Source organism: Halichoerus grypus, chromosome 10 (genome assembly GCF_964656455.1).
Source record: "Halichoerus grypus chromosome 10, mHalGry1.hap1.1, whole genome shotgun sequence".
Taxonomy (NCBI): domain Eukaryota; kingdom Metazoa; phylum Chordata; class Mammalia; order Carnivora; family Phocidae; genus Halichoerus; species Halichoerus grypus.
This window is the reverse complement of record NC_135721.1, coordinates 86,523,335-86,543,953: the sequence shown is the minus strand read 5'-3', so window position 1 is coordinate 86,543,953 and position 20,619 is coordinate 86,523,335. Positions and strand designations below refer to the sequence as shown.

Genomic DNA, 20,619 nt, shown 5'->3' with positions numbered 1-20,619 from the left:
GTTCTTGAAGCAACGATGAAAGAAAGTATTTTGGGGGAGTGTTGCATGCATGTGTGTGTATATGTGTGTATGTGTGCACATGCATGTGTTTAGTATAATTGTGATGGGCAGAATAGGTTGAGTATATGATAGGGCAGAAAACCATCGTTATCCATTAATATGGCTGACCCCTTATACAGATTATTCATTTAATATTGATAACAATACCCTTTGCACAAAAGATGTAGCGAGATTAAGGAATTTGCCCAAGGTCACACTGCTGGTAAGAGGAAAACCAGGATGCATCTAAAGCTCATGCTCTCTCTGCTATAGTAGAGAATTCTTTAGCAGATGGTACGTCCTGATCGTTTGAAAGTCACCAACATTTTGAACCGAAAATCATGTCAGTGATTAATGCTGGTTCATCCAGAGCTCTAATGATTGTAATATGTGTTCACGGATCTGTATTGCCACCATCCAAGACAAGCTATCCGGTGGCACATGGAAAAAGCTCAGTTGCGGAGGCTTTGGACCCTGGCTTTTCCTTGTACTGCCTATTGCCTTGGGTAAGGGAATCATCAGCCTCTCTGAGCCTCCAATAAGGCTCTGAGGAGTGCCTGGGATTGCATGTGCCAAATCCCTGCCCACGGAGCCTGGCTCCCACTTACATGCCCGATATGTATTAGGATTTTCAAACCATTCACACTGAGGCACCAGCAGTAACACTTGCTGCAAGAACGTGCACAGTTGGTTTAGGAGCTGCAGCATGCAGGAAGTTACAGCTGCCAACTCACCCTCAGGGCACTGAATGACCTGCCACCTACATGGAGTCGGGGGAGGTTTTGCTGAGAAAGTCACCCACAAGGGAAGAAGAGTCTACTTACGGTGAAATGTAACCATCTAGGGAGATGATGTGAACATTGGGAGGGGAGCATCATCAGAGATCTTTGAAATAGACAATGTGGTGAAAACTAATTGGTGTCTGTTAACAGCACCGTTCATGAGTTTAGCTTATCGGGAACCTGGTTTTGTGTCTTCGCTGATAAAGAAAATCGGAGGCTTTTTAAAGAAAAAGTGGCTATTGTATCCAGCAGAGACCTATTAAACAAATTGGTGTTCAGAGTTCAACTCTGTTGGTAGAAAGTGGGGGAAGAAAGAGCTCAAGTATGACTCGCTGATGGTAAGTGCCCTTGGGTTATTTTTTAAACACTTTTATCTCAAAGGGAATGACATTTTAAGGCAGAAAATTAGGTTAAAAAGAATAATTGCTAGCCATCTTTTTTTGTTGTTTATGGAAAAATAGTATTACTGATGGGAAAATCCAGTTAGAGATTGATGGAGTCTTTGGTAGTCTTGTTTGTATAATATGGAACTTTGGCCTCATATGTTGGAAAGTTCTGGGAGAGGGTGGGAAAGCAAGGGGGCCTTGCTGTGGACACACAGAGTGTGCATATTCCAGCTATTCTTTCTGGAGTCCCTGAAAATCCTGATGTGTTGGGGAATAGAACTCAGGAAGTAAAGAGCTTCAGGACAGTAGGGGTGAGGGAGAGGCACGTGGTGTGGGAGGGGAAGTCAGCCATCAGGGAGAAGGAAATACAGGATGGAATACAAGTGGAGGGTATAAGGAGGAGGACTGGGGTGAATAATTGATTTCAGTTCACATTTGTCATTGGTGCCTGCTCTGAGGCTCTTCTTGATGGCTCCATTCTCTTTCTCACTGAAGGCTGCCCAACCAAGGGTGTCGATCAAAATATGGCAGAGCTGGCCCCAAAGCCTTACCCACTGAGCGTCAGTGTTTCCTAATAATTTCCTCCAGGAGCAGAGACATGGGAGGTGTGCTTCTCCATGGCTGCAATGGTTCTCTTACCAGCTCCTGAGGCCAAAATGTCCATGTGTCATTGTCCCCCGAATATCAGTATGAACATTGCTATCCCATTTCTGCTATTCTATGTAGAGAATTTGAGTCAGAAAGCCCTGGGGTTGTGCAGAATTGCATCTAATCCCTGCTCTTGCACTTAGGGGATGCACGACTCTAGGCAATTCATCTAACTGCTTTCATTTTTGTATTCCTTACCCACAAAACCAGCATGTTAGCACTAATGCCAAACTCCGAGGGTGGTTTCTAAAGAAGAAATGAATGCAGAGTACTTAGTTCAGTACCTCGCTGACAGTAAATGCTGAGTAATGTCAGTCCTCATCGTTGTCATTATGTTTTTCCTTTCTGGCTCTGGGAACTCTTATGTCTGTGCCCTGCAGACCGGCTGTCGGGATGCTGATTTGGACTTTAAGAATCCCCATCAAGTCATCAGGTTCTCTCTGCTCTCAAACTGGTTGTTTAGATGAGGCGATTGGTCCCAAAGTATTTTCCTACCTGACGCCTCTACTCTTGGAGACATGGGCCAATAGCTCAAGCGGGTCTGGGTGTCTGGTTTTCAGATATCTGCTTCTCCAGGAAGGGAGCTCTTCATCTGCGTCCTTCCAAATACTCACCCTGTGATTGGGAGGGTCTTTCTTTCTCTGCTCACCCCTGCAGACTTCCCAGTTTTCTGTGAATGCAGAGATGGACAACTTCAAAGGAGAGAGTCTGCAAAGTTTTGGGTGACATTGGGATCCAAGAGCAAACGCACTGCTGTGGGTAGGCACAAGGTGGGAGTCTCCCAGCAGGGGTGAGGCTGAAATGGTGTGAGTGTAGTGCACGTGTGTGCACGTGCATGTCATAGGGTCCTCGTTCAAGGTGAAGGGAAAGGTCCCTCTGGTCTGGAACAAAACTCTGACAGCAACCAAGTCCAGTTTCCAGAAAGAAAAAGGGAAAAGGGCCAGCCAGGTTATTTGGATTCTAAACAGGGGCCTTTAAATTTGTTTTTAATTGTAAAAATTCTTAATATGAGACCTACCGTTTTAACAAATTTGTAAGTGTGCTGACATTGTTAACTAAATGTTAACTAAAAGCACAGGACTGTAGAGCAGATTTCTAGAAATTACTCATCTTGCTCAACTGAAACCTTATGCTTGTTGGTTACCAACCCCCACCTTTTCCCCTCCCCTAAGCTCCAGGAAGCCACCATTCACTCTTTGGTTCTATGTATTTGACTTTACATCAGTGGAATCACGTAATATTTGTTCTTCTGTGACTGGTTTATTTCACTTAGCATAATGTCCTCAAGGTTCGGGCTGAATATTATTCCATGGTATGTATATACTCCACTTTCTTTACCCATTTACCTCCCCATGGACTTATATTGTTTCCACACCCTGGCTATTGTGAAGAGTGCTGCAATGAACATGGGAGGGCTAATATCTCTTTGAGATCCTGATAAATACCCAGAAGTGGGATTGCTGGATCACTCGTTCTATTTTCTGTTTTTAACTTGTTCAGGAACCTTCATGCTATCCTTAACAACTGTCCCATTTTGCATTCCCCCCAGCAGTGTACAGGGGTTCCAATTTCTCCACGTGCATACCAACGCTTATCTTTTGCTCCTTTGATAATAGCCACCCTGGCAGGTGCGAGGTGCTATCTCATTGTGGTTTGGGTTTACACTTCCTGGATGGTTAGCGATGTTGAGCATCTTTTCATGTACCTGTTAGCCATCTGTGTGTCTTTTGGGGATAAATGTCTATTCAAGCCATTAGCCTATGCTTTAATTGGGTTGTTCTTTCTTTGCTATTGAATTGTAAGAGCTCCTTATATATTGTAGAAATCAATTCCTTATGAGACATAGAGTGTGCAAATGTTTTCCTCTATCCTGTAGATTGCCATTTCTGTTGGTCATTTCCTTTGCTATGGAGACGTTTTTAGTTCAATGTAGATCCTCTATTTTTCTCTTGATTTTTGTCTATTTTACTATGCTTTTGGTGTCTTATCCATGAAATCATTGCCAAGACCAATGTCATGAAGCTTTTCCCCTATATTTTCTTTTTAGGAGTTTTACTGAAAACTGGGTGCAGACTCAGGAGAGACTGGAGATGTGGGGTGATGAAGGGGAGCTGGGTCATGGTTGGGGAGGCTCCAGCCTGTGTGGGACGCAATTGTCTTCAGTTCACTTGTAATAACACAGCAGAAGCAGCAACAATAATTATATATTGAGGGTTGGCTCTGGGCCAGCACCTGAGCCACGTGCTCTTCATCTACCATATCCTGTTGTCCTTATGATAATTCTGTGAAGTAGGGGTGAACCCCAGCTCTGGCTGATTCAGATCCCCTGCATTCAACTCCTATGCCATGCCAATGCCGGTGAGAGCTTGGGCTCCCTGTAGCAAGATTGAATATGAGCACAAAAAGGGTTGGGTTGAGTCTGTGGGATTGGCTCTGGATCCATGTGTGGCTGAGCTCCAGGTGAAAGGGGACAGTGCCCCAGTGGAAAAACAGAATAAAGATGGTGTCCACTACAGTGTAACTGAGATTTAAACAAGACCTTATAACTTATTCCCTGGGTGGATGGTTAACTTTGAATTTCAACAACCACAGACCTTATCCGAGACCATTTATGACAACTTCCTTCAACGTGACTGAAGTGTGGATGTTAGGTGCCCATTTGAGGCCACTGTAAGTTGGCAGTCAAGACTTCCCTCCATGTTCCTCTCAGAAGCCTTGTGGTCAAGGTGCTGAAGGGACTGGGGATGAGCCACGGTGCACTGGAGTCTCCACACTCTTGGCCCCACTTGCCCAACTGAGGATCCCAGGACATAGGCTTATCCCTGAGGAAAGGGAATGGGATGATGTGAATGGATCTCAGGTTGTTGGTCCCTCTCCCTGCTCCTCACACTCTTGGCCCACTCCCAGGACCAAACAGCACTTTCTAAAGTCCTCTTCACCCCAAGTCCTTAGTAGGCCAGAAAACATCAGCCACTATCTGCTGGAAGCTTGGCTTACTATACACTGGTATATGAAGGCTTTAATTCACCAGCTGAGCAGTAACCTTAAATGCTAAAAAAATCAGTCTCTTGACTCCTGCATTCAGGGGGGACAAGTTTCCTTGGGTTTTACTACTCTGTAGGAATGATAAGCAGAGAATAAAGACAAAGCGTTCAGTTGTGAATTCCCTCATCTTTTTTCTCTCCTTGTGCAGGACTCTGATAGATTCTGGCCTGGAATGTTTCAAAGTGCTTTATCTTCATTTTGATTTATTTTTTTGGGGGGGGCATTGTTTCTGGGAAATTTAAGCATGTCACACCCAACAAGTCTCCGTTAGATCACTGCTGACATAAATACCAACTTTTAAAAGACATCAGGGAAATTACTTTTCAAAAGATAAAACAAAAAAATTAAGGTTTTCAAAAAGTGATCAACATTAAGCTTTATATAATGAAGATATTTAAAAACAAATCATGGTGACCAAGCAAATGATCTTAGAATGACTTTGCCTCCTCTGTCATTAAGAAATATTTTGAACAAATCAGAGGTTGAATTCAAACCTGACTACTTTTGGCTTTTCTTCTTTCTCTGTCCTTTAGTATATGTGTGTTCCCACTTTAATTCCCCCTTTCTTCAATCTCTTAGTGATGGTTTGTGCCCCTGGCCTCTGACCCAAATGCAGAGCTACTTCACCCACCTCCTATTTCTCCTTCCACCTTTATAATGAAAACATCCTTAAACATGGGATTCAATTCAGTAACAATCTATTTGGAGAGTAAATTAATCTTCATGCTTACCTAACAATGTTTGTTCATTTGTTCATTCAAAAGCTATTTATTGAGGACCTATAATGGGATACATAAGGGAATAAAACAGAAAAAAATATATATGTGATACATAAGTCAAGGATTTTGTGTGTTAGAAGGTTATAAAAGTCATGGAAAAAATAGAGCAGAATAGGGAGACTGGGAGTGTAGGATTAGTTGAGGAGGAGGTAGACCTCATTAAGGAGAAAGTGAGGGAATGAGTTGGACAGATACCTGGTGGAGGGGAATCTCAGACAGAGGAGCCAGCTAGGACAAATGCTCAGAGGTGGTGGCAGGTGTGCGGTGTTCAAGGAAGAGGGAGGAGAAAGGTGGGCATGGAGTGGAATGAGGCTAGGGAGCACGGAAGAACCTGAATCAGAGAGGTGTGAAGGGTGACAGACCACGGAAGGGCCTTCTTGTCTGTTACAAAGAATTTGGCTTTCATTGGATAAAAGGGAAGGCTTGAGAAGAGGAGTGATCGACAGGATCATGATGGTTTCTGCTCCAAACAGATTATAAGAGGCAAGGGAAGGACCAAAGAGACTAGTTTGGAGGCAACTGCCGTCACCCAGGTAAGAGATGGAGGTGGCCTGGACCACCAGTGAGGGCCATGACAAGGGGGCACGTGCTTGGGCCCTGAATATACCTGCAAAGTAGATTCAGCGGGACTTGCTGATGGATTAGAGGGAATGTGTTGGAGAAAAATAAGCATAAGGACACCTCCAGGGATTCTTATCTATGCAGCCATAAAGATGGAGTTACCATCAACCAGGATGTTAAAGGGCTATTGGAAGAGCAGGTTTTGGGGGGAACAGCAGGAATTCAGTCTTGACAGGTTGATTTTGAGAGACCTAGGACATGGTGGAGGTGTCAAGTCTGCAGGTGAATACTTGAGTCCGAAGTTCAGGGGAAAAGTCTGCACAGCAGGTTTACCAGTGTGTAATCAGTGAGTAGGTGTTGTTTAAAACCAGGAAACTGCTGGGGGAGGTCACCAAGGGGATGTGACAGTTGGTTGCCCCTCAAGCTGGGAGTCAGAGACTCCTCCCCTCCTCCCCTATCCTTGGAATGTGGGTCCTGCTTGCTTTCTCCACTCCCAGAGGCTGTTCCCAGGGCATACACTTGAGAGAGCAGTGTGGTGCTGAGACCATCTGGAGGGTATACATTCCTGAACCCAGTTAAGTCCTCTATACAAACTTCTAAGATTTGGCAGGCAGGTGCAGAGGTCTATTCGTCTTGCTGTTACCTCTCAAGTAAGTTCCCTTGCTCATTAAGACTGCCACCTACCTATCCGGGATGGCCTGCCTCTTTCTTCAGCCTCTCTCTGTGCCCCTCCCCCCGCCCCACGTATGGGGGCCAGTTTCAGATGACGCCTGGGAAGCTCCCGAGGAGGTTGGGAACCAACAGAAACTGGATGACATCACATGAGGGATGAGTGAAGATAGAGAAGAAAAGAGCTCCAAGGACTAAACCATGAAGTAAGGGGAGAGGGGTGGCATGAAGGAGCAGCCAGTGGGGGTCCTGCAGGAAGATGCAGGAGAAGTCATTCACCTGTGACCGAGACACCTTCAAGGGAAGGTGAAGGCGGAGGACTGACCCTGGCTTTAGCAAGGACATGGGGGTAATCAGTGACAATGACAATAGCATAGTGCCATTATGATCTTATCGATTTATTAACAAATTGAAATTTAAAGAAAGAAATAATGCAGTGTTCCCAAAGTGGATTCAGATTCCATCAAGTTATTTACAAAACAATCAAGCAAACTATCCAAACAAGAAAAAGAAACAGAGAGAGAGGATGCTAAGTTAACAACTTATTTTAACTAATGCTGAATTCTCAACACTCCTCCAGTATTTTACACGGAGAGATCCAAATTTATCTTTTAGGGAAAAGTGAATATTTCTCTGCAGGGAAGTTTTATGGTGAAAAGAAGAAGTTGCTCTTTTGTGCCCTCCTGGCCTGTCTCCTTTCACTCTTGAAGATCTCATTTAGTCTCCCGGGCTTAATTTCATCTATACACTGATATCTCCCAAATTTGTTTCCTTAGCCTGAATGTGTTTCCTGAACGTCAGGAGCAAGCCCCCCTGTTAACTTGCCATCTTCAGCAGTATGTCTAATAGATATGTCAAGCTGAATATGTCCCCCACCGAGCCAATCTTATTCCAAAATCTGTTCTACCTGCAGTCTCCCCATCTCAGTGACTAGTAACCCCTTTGTCCAGTTGCTCAGGTCAAACCCTGGAGTCGCCTTTGGCCACTCTCTTTCTCTCACGTCCCAGATCCTATCCATCAAAAAATCCTGTCAGCAGTACGTCAATGTATATCCAAACTCCAGCCTTCTCTCACCACCTACACTGCCATCTCCCTCTCGCCTGGAGGACGACAGAGCCTTCTGATTTGTTCTTCTCCTTCATCCCTAGTCCTCCTTAAGGGCATTTTCAGCTCCCATGCCATTCCTTGGCTTGAAATCCTCCAACAGTTTCCTTCTCACCGAGTATAAATCCAAGGGCTCAAGATGACTCATGGAACTTTGCAGGCGTGGATCATCAGACCTCCAACCTGCTCTTACTTTTCTGCCATTTCTTACTCCACTCAAGCACGTGGCTCCCTGCTTCTCCTCTGACCCACCAGGCCCCCTCCGCTCCAGCGCATCCACACAGCCTGCCCCTTCTGCCCAGGCTCTGCTTCAGCAGTGTATCCAACGTCCCCTTCCTGGTTGGCCTTCCCAGGCCCCCCTACTTAAAATTCCATTTCTCCACCTCTCTTTCCCCTCCTCCTCTGTTTTCTTTTTCTATTCATCTAAAATCGGCTATAAATATTTTTTACTTCTCTATATTGTTTATGGTCTTTCTTCTCTGCCAGGAGGTAAATTCCACGTGGGCCGGTATTTTCTCCTGTCACTGTTTCGCTTGGTGCAGTGCTGTACCCCCAGGATCCGAAACAGTGATAGACATCTAAGAGAGGCCCTCACGGGGGTCTGGGTTCAACATTTTGCACTTCCAAGCCCTACTGATGCACAATTGGTATGCAGGTCCATGCTAATTATTAAAACACTGAAATACTTCCTTACTGATGAGTCCGTAGCACCCTTCAGCACCCCTCCCCACAACCACAATACCCTCCACTGTACTCCCCTGGGACCTCCCCATGATCCAGAAACCACAGGGTTAAGCCCAGCTCCTTTGCAGTGGCCTGTCCTTGTCACTGGTCAGTGCCAATGTGATGTTGTTTCTGTCAGATATTTCAAGCATTACCTTTGCTCTCACCCAAGAAACAACCAATAAGCCACGCTGGTTGCTCATAATCTTAGATAAAAAATTGAAATAAATTCAGGGAAGAAATTTACCTAAAAGTCTTTCTTTTTTTTTTTGGGAAAAGGACAGACCACAGAGTTTGTTCTAGACAACTTGTTTCTGGAATCATTCTCCTTCCTCCCACAAAAAATTAACAGTTTTCTCTACGGGATCATTTATTTGGGGAAGTTTGATGACAAAACACTGGCAAGACCTCCAGTGGAGATTTCATCCCAGAAATGAAGCTGGGTCTCTTGACTTCAATACAGTGCTTCTCCTATTACATATGTGGGAAAATAAGACTTTATTTTATTTTACTGTTTTACTGGGAAATGACTAACTCAATTGAAACCAGAGATCTTAAATGCTGAATGTGATTTAATGATTATATTCCCTCATGTAATTACCATCCCAAACACCATAGAAAACATTTCTTCTTCCCAGAAAGTTCCTACCCACACTTTTCCCACCAAATTCCCACAATTTCAAACGCATGCTTTCTGATTCCCAGCAAGAGATAATTAGCTTGCCATTGAGCTTCATAGAAGTGTAATACATAATATATATTCTTCTGTGTTTAAGCATAATTTGGGGGGATGGGCAGCGCTTTATTATTTTTTATTTTGCAACAAACTCAAACTTACTGGATGTCATCTTTTCAAGATTCATCATGGTATTATATCAGTAGTTCCTTTTTTTTAATGCCTTTTCTTTATCCATTCTCCTGCTGATAGATGTTTGAACTGTTTTCTGTTTCTGATATATGAATATGGCATTCATAAACATTCTTTTACAAGTGTTTTGTGGACATGTGCTTTTAATTCTCTTGGGGAAATACTAAAAGTGGAATTGTGAAGTTGCAGAGTAGATGTTCCTTAACTTTTGGTTTTGTTTTTCGACTCACCAAGATGTACATGCAATCAAGTGCACACATTTTAGGTGTAAAGTTCAGTAAGCTGTGACAAATGTATACCGTATGAAACCATCATCTTAAATTCAGATATCATCCTATCAATTTCTCTTATTCTCCTTTACAGTTCATTGACTCCCACAAACTCCCTCCCATTACCTTTGCAGTTTTAGAACATTATAGAAATGGAATCATACAGTGTGTACTCTTTTACACCTGGCTTTTTTCACGCAGCCCAGTGTTTCTAAAATCCATTCATACCATGTTCTTCCTTTATTTATTGTGAGCAGCATTCTATCATGTCCATTCACGTGTTGCTGGTCACCAAAATTCTGTGACCGTTTGGGTATGAGTCTTTTTGCGGGCATAAGTTTTGATTTCCTTTGGGTAAATCCTTAGAAGAATTTCTGGGTCACATGGTGAGCAGTTGCCAGAAGCTTCCAAACTGTGTTCCAAAGTCATTTATCATTTTACACTCCCACCAGGGATGGATGGGGTTCTAGTAGCACCACAGCCTTTTGCCAACACTTGGTACTGTCAGTCTTTGTAATGTCATCAAATAGAATCTCATCGTAGTTTCAACTATTTACATTTCTCTAATGACTAGTAATTCTGAGCATCTTTTTTATGTGTTTGTTGGCCATCAGTATATTTTGTGAAGTTGCAGTTTGAGTCTTTTTCTCATTTTTTAAAATCAGGCTGCTTTGTCTTCTTCACATTGATTGTATGAGTCATTTATAAATAATAGATACAGGTTTTCCATCAGATGTATAAATTGTATTTTGCCTGCCTGCAGCTTGGCCTATTCAAACCAATGAATTTAGTTTTCTTTCATGATTACTGATTTTCATATCTAGTCTAAGAAATATTTGTCCTTGTCCAGTAGGAAAACTATGAAGATTTTCACTATGCAATTTTTTACAAATATGATCCATTTTGATTTTGATTTTGATTTGTGTATAATGTGAGATAAAGATATGTCTTCCATCCATACAGATAGCCCGTTTTTCCATCATCACTTGTTGAAAACTATGCTTTCCCATAGACTTATGTTGTTGCTTTTATCAAAAATCAATTTTCTGCATGTTTGAGTCTATTTCTGGACTCTTTTCTTCTGATCCTTTGATCTATATGTCCGTCTTGATGCCAACACCACACTGTTTCATTATTATAGCTTTATATTAAGTCTTTTTTTTTTTAATTCTCTTATTCTTTTAAAAAATTTTTTTTATTGTTATGTTAATCCCCATACATTACATCATTAGTTTTAGATATAGTGTTCCATGATTCATTGTTTGTGCATAACATCCAGTGCTCCATGCAGAACGTGCCCTCCTCAATACCCATCACCAGGCTAACCCATCCTCCCAACCCCCTCCCCTCTAGAACCCTCAGTTTGTTTTTCAGAGTCCATTGTCTCTCATGGTTCTTCTCCCCCTCCGATTTCCCCCCCTTCATTCTTCCCCTCCTGCTACATTCTTCTTCTTCTTTTTTTCTTTCTTAACATATATTGCATTATTTGTTTCAGAGGTACAGATCTGAGATTCAACAGTGTTGCACAATTCACAGCGCTTACCAGAACACATACCCTCCCCAGTGTCCATCACCCAGTCACCCCATCCCTCCACCCCACCCCCCACTCCAGCAACCCTCAGTTTGTTTCCTGAGATTAAGAATTCCTCATATCAGTGAGGTCATATGATACATGTCTTTCTCTGTTTGACTTATTTCGCTCAGCATAACACCCTCCAGTTCCATCCACGTCGTTGCAAATGGCAAGATCTCATTCCTTTTGATGGCTGCATAATATTCCATCATATATATATACCACATCTTCTTTATCTATTCATCTGTTGATGGACATCTTGGCTCTTTCCACAGTTTGGCTATTGTGGACATTGCTGCTATAAACATCAGGGTGCACGTAGCCTTTCGGGTCCCTACTTTTGTATCTTTGGGGTAAATACCCAGTAGTGCAATTGCTGGATCATATGGTAGCTCTATTTTCAACTTTTTGAGGAACCTCCATACTGTTTTCCAGAGTGGCTGCACCAGCTTGCATTCCCACCAACAGTGTAGGAGGGTTCCCCTTTCTCCGCATCCCCGCCAACATCTGTCATTTCCTGACTTGTTAATTTTAGCCATTCTGACTGGTGTGAGGTGGTATCTCATTGAGGTTTTGATTTGGATTTCCCTGATGCCGAGCGATATTGAACACTTTTTCATGTGTCTGTTGGCTGTTTGGATGTCTTCTTCGGAAAAATGTCTGTTCATGTCTTCTGCCCATTTCTTGATTGGATTCTTTGTTCTTTTGGTGTTGAGTTTGATGAGTTCTTTATAGATTTTGGATACTAGCCCTTTATCTGATATGTCATTTGCAAATATCTTCTCCCATTCTGTCAGTTGTCTTTTGGTTTTGTTGACTGTTTCCTTTGCTGTGCAAAAGCTTTTTATCTTGATGAAGTCCCAATAGTTCATTTTTGCCCTTGCTTCCCTTGCCTTTGGCGATGTTTCTAGGAAGAAGTTGCTGCGGCTGAGGTCGAAGAGGTTGCTGCCTGTGTTCTCCTTTAGGATTTGGATGGACTCCTGTCTCACATTGAGGTCTTTCAACCATTTGGAGTCTATTTTTGTGTGTGGTGTAAGGAAATGGTCCAGTTTCATTCTTCTGCATGTGGCTGTCCAATTTTCCCAACACCATTTGTTGAAGAGACTGTCTTTTTTCCATTGGACATTCTTTCCTGCTTTGTCAAAGATTAGTTGACCATAGAGTTGAGGGTCCATTTCTGGGCTCTCTATTCTGTTCCATTGATCTATGTATCTGTTTTTGTGCCAGTACCATACTGTCTTGATGATGACAGCTTTGTAGTAGAGCTGGAAGTCTGGAATTGTGATGCCGCCAGCTTTGCTTTTCTTTTTCAACATTCCTCTGGCTATGCGGGGTCTTTTCTGGTTCCATACAAATTTTAGGATTATTTGTTCCATTTCTTTGAAGAAAGTGGATGGTATTTTGATGGGGATTGCATTGAATGTGTAGATTGCTCTAGGTAGGATTGACATCTTCACAATATTTGTTCTTCCAATCCATGAGCATGGAACGTTTTTCCATTTCTTTGTGTCTTCCTCAATTTCTTTCATGAGTATTTTATAGTTTTCTGAATACAGATCCTTTGCCTCTTTGGTTAGATTTATTCCTAGGTATCTGATGGTTTTGGGTGCAATTGTAAATGGGATCGACTCCTTAATTTCTCTTTCTTCTGACTTGTTGTTGGTGTATAGGAATGCCACTGACTTCTGTGCATTGATTTTATATCCTGCCACTTGACTGAATTCCTGTATGAGTTCTAGCAGTTTTGGGATGGAGTCTTTGGGATTTTCCACATAAAGTATCATATCATCTGCAAAGAGTGAGAGTTTGACTTCTTCTTTGCCGATTTGGATGCCTTTGATTTCTTTTTGTTGTCTGATTGCTGTGGCTAGGACTTCCAATACTATGTTGAATAGCAGTGGTGATAGTGGACATCCCTGCCGCGTTCCTGACCTTAGGGGGAAAGCTCTCAGTTTTTCCCCATTGAGAATGATATTTGCTGTAGGTTTTTCATAGATGGCTTTTATGATATTAAGGTATGTACCCTCTATGCCTATACTCTGAAGAGTTTTGATCAAGAAAGGATGCTGTACTTTGTCAAAAGCTTTTTCTGCATCTATTGAGAGGATCATATGATTCTTGTTCTTTCTTTTGTTAATGTATTGTATCACGTTGATTGATTTGCGGATGTTGAACCAACCTTGCAGCCCAGGGATAAATCCCACTTGGTCGTGGTGGATAATCCTTTTAATGTACTGTTGGATCCTATTGGCTAGTATTTTGGTGAGAATTTTTGCATCCATGTTCATCAGGGATATTGGTCTGTAATTCTCCTTTTTGATGGGGTCTTTGTCTGGTTTTGGGATCAAGGTAATGGTGGCCTCATAAAACGAGTTTGGAAGTTTTCCTTCCATTTCTGTTTTTTGGAACAGTTTCAGAAGAATAGGTATTAATTCTTCTTGAAATGTTTGGTAGAATCCCCCTGGGAAGCCATCTGGCCCTGGGCTTTTGTGTTTTGGGAGATTTTTGATGACTGCTTCTATTTCCTTAGTGGTTATAGGTCTGTTCAGGTTTTCTATTTCTTCCTGGTTCAGTTTTGGTAGTTGATACATCTCTAAGAATGCATCCATTACTTCCAGGTTATCTAATTTGCTGGCATAGAGTTGCTCATAATATGTTCTTATAATTGTTTGTATTTCTTTGGTGTTGGTTGTGATTTCTCCTCTTTCATTCATGATTTTGTTGATTTGGATCATTTCTCTTTTCTTTTTGATAAGTGTGGCCAGGGGTTTATCAATCTTGTTAATTCTTTCAAAGAACCAGCTCCTAGTTTCGTTGATCTGTTCTACTGTTCTTTTGGTTTCTATTTCATTGATTTCTGCTCTGATCTTTATTATTTCTCTTCTCCTGCTGGGTTTAGGCTTTATTTGCTGTTCTTTCTCCAGCTCCTTTAGGTGTAGGGTTAGGTTGTGTACTTGAGACCTTTCTTGTTTCTTGAGAAAGGCTTGTATTGCTATATACTTTCCTCTTAGGACTGCCTTTGCTGTATCCCAAAGATTTTGAATAGTTGTGTTTTCATTTTCATTGGTTTCCATGAATTTTTTTAATTCTTCTTTAATTTCCTGGTTGACCCATTCATTCTTCAGTAGGATGCTCTTTAGCCTCCATGTATTTGAGTTCTTTCCGACTTTCCTCTTGTGATTGAGTTCTAGTTTCAAAGCATTGTGGTCTGAAAATATGCAGGGGATGATCCCAATCTTCTGGTACCGGTTGAGACCTGATTTATGACCTAGGATGTGATCTATTCTGGAGAATGTTCCATGGGCACTAGAGAAGAATGTGTATTCTGTTGCTTTGGGATGGAATGTTCTGAATATGTCTGTGAAGTCCATTTGGTCCAGTGTGTCATTTAAAGTCTTTATTTCCTTGTTGATCTTTTGCTTAGACGATCTGTCCATTCCAGTGAGGGGGGTGTTAAAGTCCCCCACTATTATTGTATTGTTGTCAATGTGTTTCTTTGCTTTTGTTATTAATTGCCTTATATAATTGGCTGCTCCCATGTTAGGGGCATAGATATTTACAATTGTTAGATCTTCTTGTTGGATAGACCCTTTAAGTAGGATATAGTGTCCGTCCTCATCTCTTATTACAGTCTTTGGTTTAAAATCTAATTTGTCTGATATAAGGATTGCCACCCCAGCTTTCTTTTGATGTCCATTAGCATGGTAAATGGTTTTCCACCCCCTCACTTTCAATCTGGGGGTGTCTTTGGTCTAAAATGAGTCTCTTGCAGATAGCATATCGATGGGTCTTATTTTTTAATCCAATCTGATAGCCTGTGTCTTTTGATTGGGGCATTTAGCCCATTTACATTCAGGGTAACTATTGAAAGATAGGAATTCAGTGCCATTGTATTGCCTGTAAAGTGAGTGTTACTGTATATTGTTTGTGTTCCTTTCTGGTCTATGTTGCTTTTAGGCTCTCTCTTTGCTTAGAGGACCCCTTTCAAGATTTCTTGTAGGGCTGGTTTCGTGTTTGCAAATTCCTTTAGTTTTTGTTTGTCCTGGAAGCTTTTGATCTCTCCTTCAATTTTCAATGACAGCCTAGCTGGATATAGTATTCTTGGCTGCATATTTTTCTCATTTAGTGCTCTGAATATGTCCTGCCAGTCCTTTCTGGCCTGCCAGGTCTCTGTGGATAAGTCTGTTGCCAATCTAATGTTTCTACCATTGTAGGTTACATATCTCTTCTCCCGACCTGCTTTCAGGATTTTCTCTTTGTCTCTGAGACTCGTAAGTTTTACTATTAGATGTCGGGGTGTTGACCTATTTTTATTGATTTTGAGAGGGGTTCTCTGTGCTTCCTGGATTTTGATGCCTGTTTCCTTCCCCAAATTAGGGAAGTTCTCTGCTATAATTTGCTCCATTATACCTTCTGCCCCGCTCTCTCTTTCTTCTTCTTCTGGGATCCCAATTATTCTAATGTTGTTTCGTCTTATGGTATCGTTTATCTCTCGAATTCTGCCCTCGTGATCCAGTAGTTGTTTATCTCTCTTTTTCTCAGCTTCTTTATTTTCCATCATTTGGTCTTCTATCTCACTGATTCTTTCTTCTGCCTCATTTATCCTAGCAGTTAGCACCCCCATATTTGATTGCACCTCATTAATAGCCTTTTTGATTTCTACTTGGTTAGATTTTAGTTCTTTTACTTCTCCAGAAAGGGTTTCTCTAATAACTTCCATGCTTTTTTCAAGCCCAGCTAGTATCTTTAAAGTGATGATTCTGAACTCTAGATCTGACATCGTACTAATGTCCATATTGAGTAGGTCCCTGGCAGTCGGTACTACCTCTTGTTCTTTTTGTTGAGGTGATTTTTTCCGTCTTGTCATTTTGTGCAGAGGAGAATAGATTAATGAGAGAACAAAATGCTAGCAGGGTAACAACGTCCCCAGAAAATATACTCTAAACAAATCAGAAAAGACCTGAAGCAGTGGGAAAAGAAAGGGAAAGAGAGAAAAAAGGAAAGGAAAGAAAAAAAGAAAAAAGAAAAAGATAAAGATAAAAACAAACAAAAGCAGAACAAAACAAAACAAACCAAAAACAGAATGTGATCAAATATGATCAGGCTGGTTTATAGATCAGTGCCACACACTAGATTTTGGGTGTATTTTGGTCTGTTAAAAGAAAGTCCCTCCCAAAATTTTAAAGAAAGAAAAACTTATATATGTACAAAAATAAGGGTTGATATGATGAAGGGATGGAATATGACTGTAAAGATGGAAATTATAAAAAATTTTAAAAAAGGATTTGATAAGTTGTTTGAAAAAAGAAAGAAGAGGATTAAAAAAAAAGAAAGAAAGAAAAAAGGGAGAGAATGTGATCAGGCAGGGGAGTAGAAAAAAACCATACACTAGAGATTTAGAGTATATTTTGGTCTGTTAGAAGAAACTATCTCAAGATTTTAAAGAGAGAACAACTTATATATATATGCCAAAAATACGGGTAACTACTATGAAGGGATAGAATATGACTTTAAAAATGAAAAATAAAAATGTTTTTTTTTTTTAAAAAAGGGATTGATAAGATGGTGGTTGAAAAAGGGAAAAAGAAAAATTCAAAAAAAAAGAAAAAAAGAAAAAAGAAAAAAAGACAGTTAAAAAAAATAATTAACTTTGAAAGACTAAAGAATCATGGTAAAAAAGCCATGAATTCTATGTGCAGTATTCCCCTAGCGCTGGAGTTCTGCCGTTCTCATTGATGGTAAACCTGGTCTTGGCTGGCTGTTCTCGCTGATCTTCTGGGGGAGGGGCCTGTTGCCGTGGTTCCCAAATGTCTTTGCCGGAGGCAGAATTGCCCCGCCCTTGCTGGTCCGGGCTAAGTAATCTGCTCGGGTTTGCTCTCCGGAGCTTTTGTTCCCTGCAAGCTTTCCGTACAGCTTTGGAGGCGGAGAGTGAAAATGGCGGCCTCCAGTCTCCGCCCGGGCGGAGCCGAGAACTCGGGGTCCCGCTCCTCAGCGAGCCCCCAGAGAAAAGCAGTCAGTCACTCCCGTCTCCCCGGTCTCCGGCCACACTCCGCGCTCACCCGGCCTGTGACCGCGCCTTTCTATCTGGCACCCGACCCCGGGTGGAGTCTCCAAACCCAGCAGATCCCCGCGGTGCGCTCCCGCACCTCTCCTCCCGGGGGAAGAAGGTGAGTCTCCCCGGATCTGCCGCTTGTTGGGTCCCTGCTGGAGGAGCAGTGGCCCGACTGTGCCGCGGATCACGGTTTATAGCAACCCCGAGCTGAGAACCCGCGCCTGGGCTCCGTCTCTGCAGCCGGCTTCCCTGCTCCGATACCTGGGAGCTCTGCCGCACTCAGGCACCCCCGGTCTTTCTGTGACCCCGAGGGTCCTGAGACCACAGTGTCCCGCGAGGGTTCCACCCCCCACTTCGCCACCAGAGTGACGTCCCTCAGCGGAGCAGACTTCTAAAAGTTCCGATTTTGTGCTCTGTGGCTCTATCACTTGCCAGAAGCGGCCGACAGAGGCCCCTCCCCCACCGTCTATCCTCCCGAATATCGCCTCCTATTCACTTCTCCGCACGTCCTACCTTCCAGAAAGTGGTCGCTTTTCTGTTCAGAGAGTTGTTGCTATTCTTTTCTTCGATCTCCTGTTGAGTTTGTAGGTGTTCAGAATGGTTTGATCCCTATCCAGCTGAATTCCTGAGAGGAGACGAAATCCAGGTCTCCTACTCCTCCGCCATCTTGCTCCACCCCTCTAGCTTTATATTAAGTCTTAAAGTCAAGTTATGTAAGTTCTCCAACTTTGTTCTTATTTTTGAACAATATTTTGGCTATTCTATGCACGTAAACTTCCGGGTACATTTTAGAATTCTCACAGAAATTATACATGCTGATTCTAATGTTGGGAAAATAAAGGCCAGACTGAACCCAAGAGAAAGGAAGATATACAAGAAGTAAATGAAGAATGACAGATGCGGGCTACAGGTTATAAAATCATCATAAAGTGTTAGTCTTAAGCGGATCTTCGTTATAATTTAGTCATTGCACAAGACTGCTGGCTGGTTTTCATTTGGCCAGCACCTCTGTTTCTCCCTCCTCTCTGTCCTCAGTCCCCAGAGTTCCTTCTGGCTTGCACAACACTCTCTTCTTGGCCTCAGGAGTTTCCATGGGATGTTCCAAGAGTGACTTAGGCCTCACCTTACCATAAGATAGAAGAGAAAAGCCAGAGTTTCAAGGAAGAGATGGAAAAGCACAGCCCAAAGTACATTGTTCCTGCTCAGATTTGTATACAGACCTTTCCTTTCCAGACCAAACATTTCAACCCCTAGTCGGTTGTACCAGTTCATTCAACGAACATTTCCAAGCATCTACTTTGTGCTGGACACTCTGCCAGGCACGTGAGCTGTATCCATGGACACAACTCACAAAAATTACCTCTCCTTCTAGAGCTCATAATCTAATGGTGGAAAAAGAATACGAACAAGAAACACAATTCATAAGTAGAAAATTAAAGGCTGGTGGGTGCCCCGTTAAAAGTCCAGAACTGGCTAAGAAAATAGGGAATGGGGGAAGAAACGCTGTCATTTAAAGTCGATTGATCAGATACTCAAATGAATGTTTGGACATCAATGTCCATGACTGCACTATTCATAATAGTTGAAGGTAGAAGCAACCCAAATGTCCGTGAATGAATGGATGGATAAAGAAATTGTGGTATATTCATACGATGGAATATTATTCAACCACTAAAAGAAATGAGGTACTGATATATTCTTCAACATAGATGAACCTTGAATATACTCTGCTAAATGAAAGGAGCCAGACATAAAAGGTACTTATCGGATGATTCCATTTATATGGAATATTCAGAAGAGGCAGATCCAAAGAGGCAGAAAGCAGACTGGTGGTTGCTAGGGGCTGGAGAATGAAAGGAAGGGGGAGTAATTACTAATGGGAATGGGATTTTATTTGCAGTGATGAAAATGTTTGGGAACTAGACAGAGGTGGTAGATTCACAACATTGTGAGTATACTAAATGCTACTGAATTGTCACTTTCAACTGATTAATTTTGTTCTGTGAATTTAAGCTCAATAAGAAAAAAGTTACTCAGAAGTAAGAGAAAGGATAGAAAGAAGGAAGGAAGGAAGGAAGGAAGGAAGAAAAAGAAAGAGAAAAAGAAAAGGAGGGAGGGAAAAAAATAAAATTAAGTAGTCAGGGTAAGTCTTTCTGAGACGGTACCACAGGGATACTGACTTCGAGGAGGTGAGAGAATTAGCCTGGTGGGTAACTGGAAGAAGCTGTCCAGACAGAAGGAAGAGGAAGTGCACAGTAGAAACTGCCCTCGTGTGTTCAGGGTTGGAAAAGAGGAGTCAGGAGAGTGATGGATAGCCTCAGAGCTGCTGTAAGGGGGTTGGCTCTTCTTCTGGGTGAGGTGGGAAGACATTGGAGGCCTATATGATCTGACAGGTTTTAATAGAATTTCTGGAGCCTCTTTATTAGGAACGGTCTGAAGGGGGGGACTGGTGGAAGCAGGGATAACTATCATAAGCTATTGTTGCCATCAAGGCTAGAGGTGAGGGTGGCTAGGGAGAGGAAGGTGGCAGTGGAGGTGGGGAGAAGTGGTTGCAAGTAGGATGTGTTCGAAGGTGAAACCTATAGGATGTCCTGCAGGTCAGATGTGTGAGGAAAAGAAGAGGTAATCACACATGGCGAGCTCTGGCTTGAGCAACTGGAGGGATGGAGTTGTCATCACTGAGATTGAAGAAGACTATGGGAGAAGTTCCTTTTCTTAGGGGTGAGGCAGGGAAGGAGTGTTGAGATCTCCTAGAGTTTGAAGTGTGGCAAAGAAGAATCAAAAGATAAGTACTCTGCCCAAGGTGACACAGTGGATGGTGTTGCCCCCCAGAGCCTTCCCCCCAGACCACCTACTACCGCACAGGATCTGCCCCCCATCTGTTGCAGGCTCTAGAAACACCCCATCGGGAGAAATGGGAGGAAAGGGACATCCAGAATGCTCTCTAATGAAATGGGGAAAAGATTTCCCCTTTGCTTATTCTTGTGAAAATTCCTGAGTGAGACCCTGACCCACCTGGATTCATGTATATGTAATATGACACAAATGTCCTCACTTTTAACGTGGCTTACAGTAAGACCAGGCCATACATGGCCAGCTCTGGAATATGATACTTACATCT

General features: G+C 42.4%; 1 protein-coding gene across 1 annotated transcript in view; it reads left to right on the top strand.

Moving 5' to 3' along the window:
• The first annotated feature begins 950 nt into the window (after positions 1–950).
• Positions 951–20,619, top strand: part of IL1RL1 (interleukin 1 receptor like 1) — a 42,924-nt gene continuing 23,255 nt past the window's right edge. Inside the window, exon 1 of the mRNA XM_078056720.1 lies at positions 951–1,159. The gene's annotated coding sequence lies outside the window, so the exon portion shown is untranslated. The remainder of the gene's footprint in view (positions 1,160–20,619) is intronic.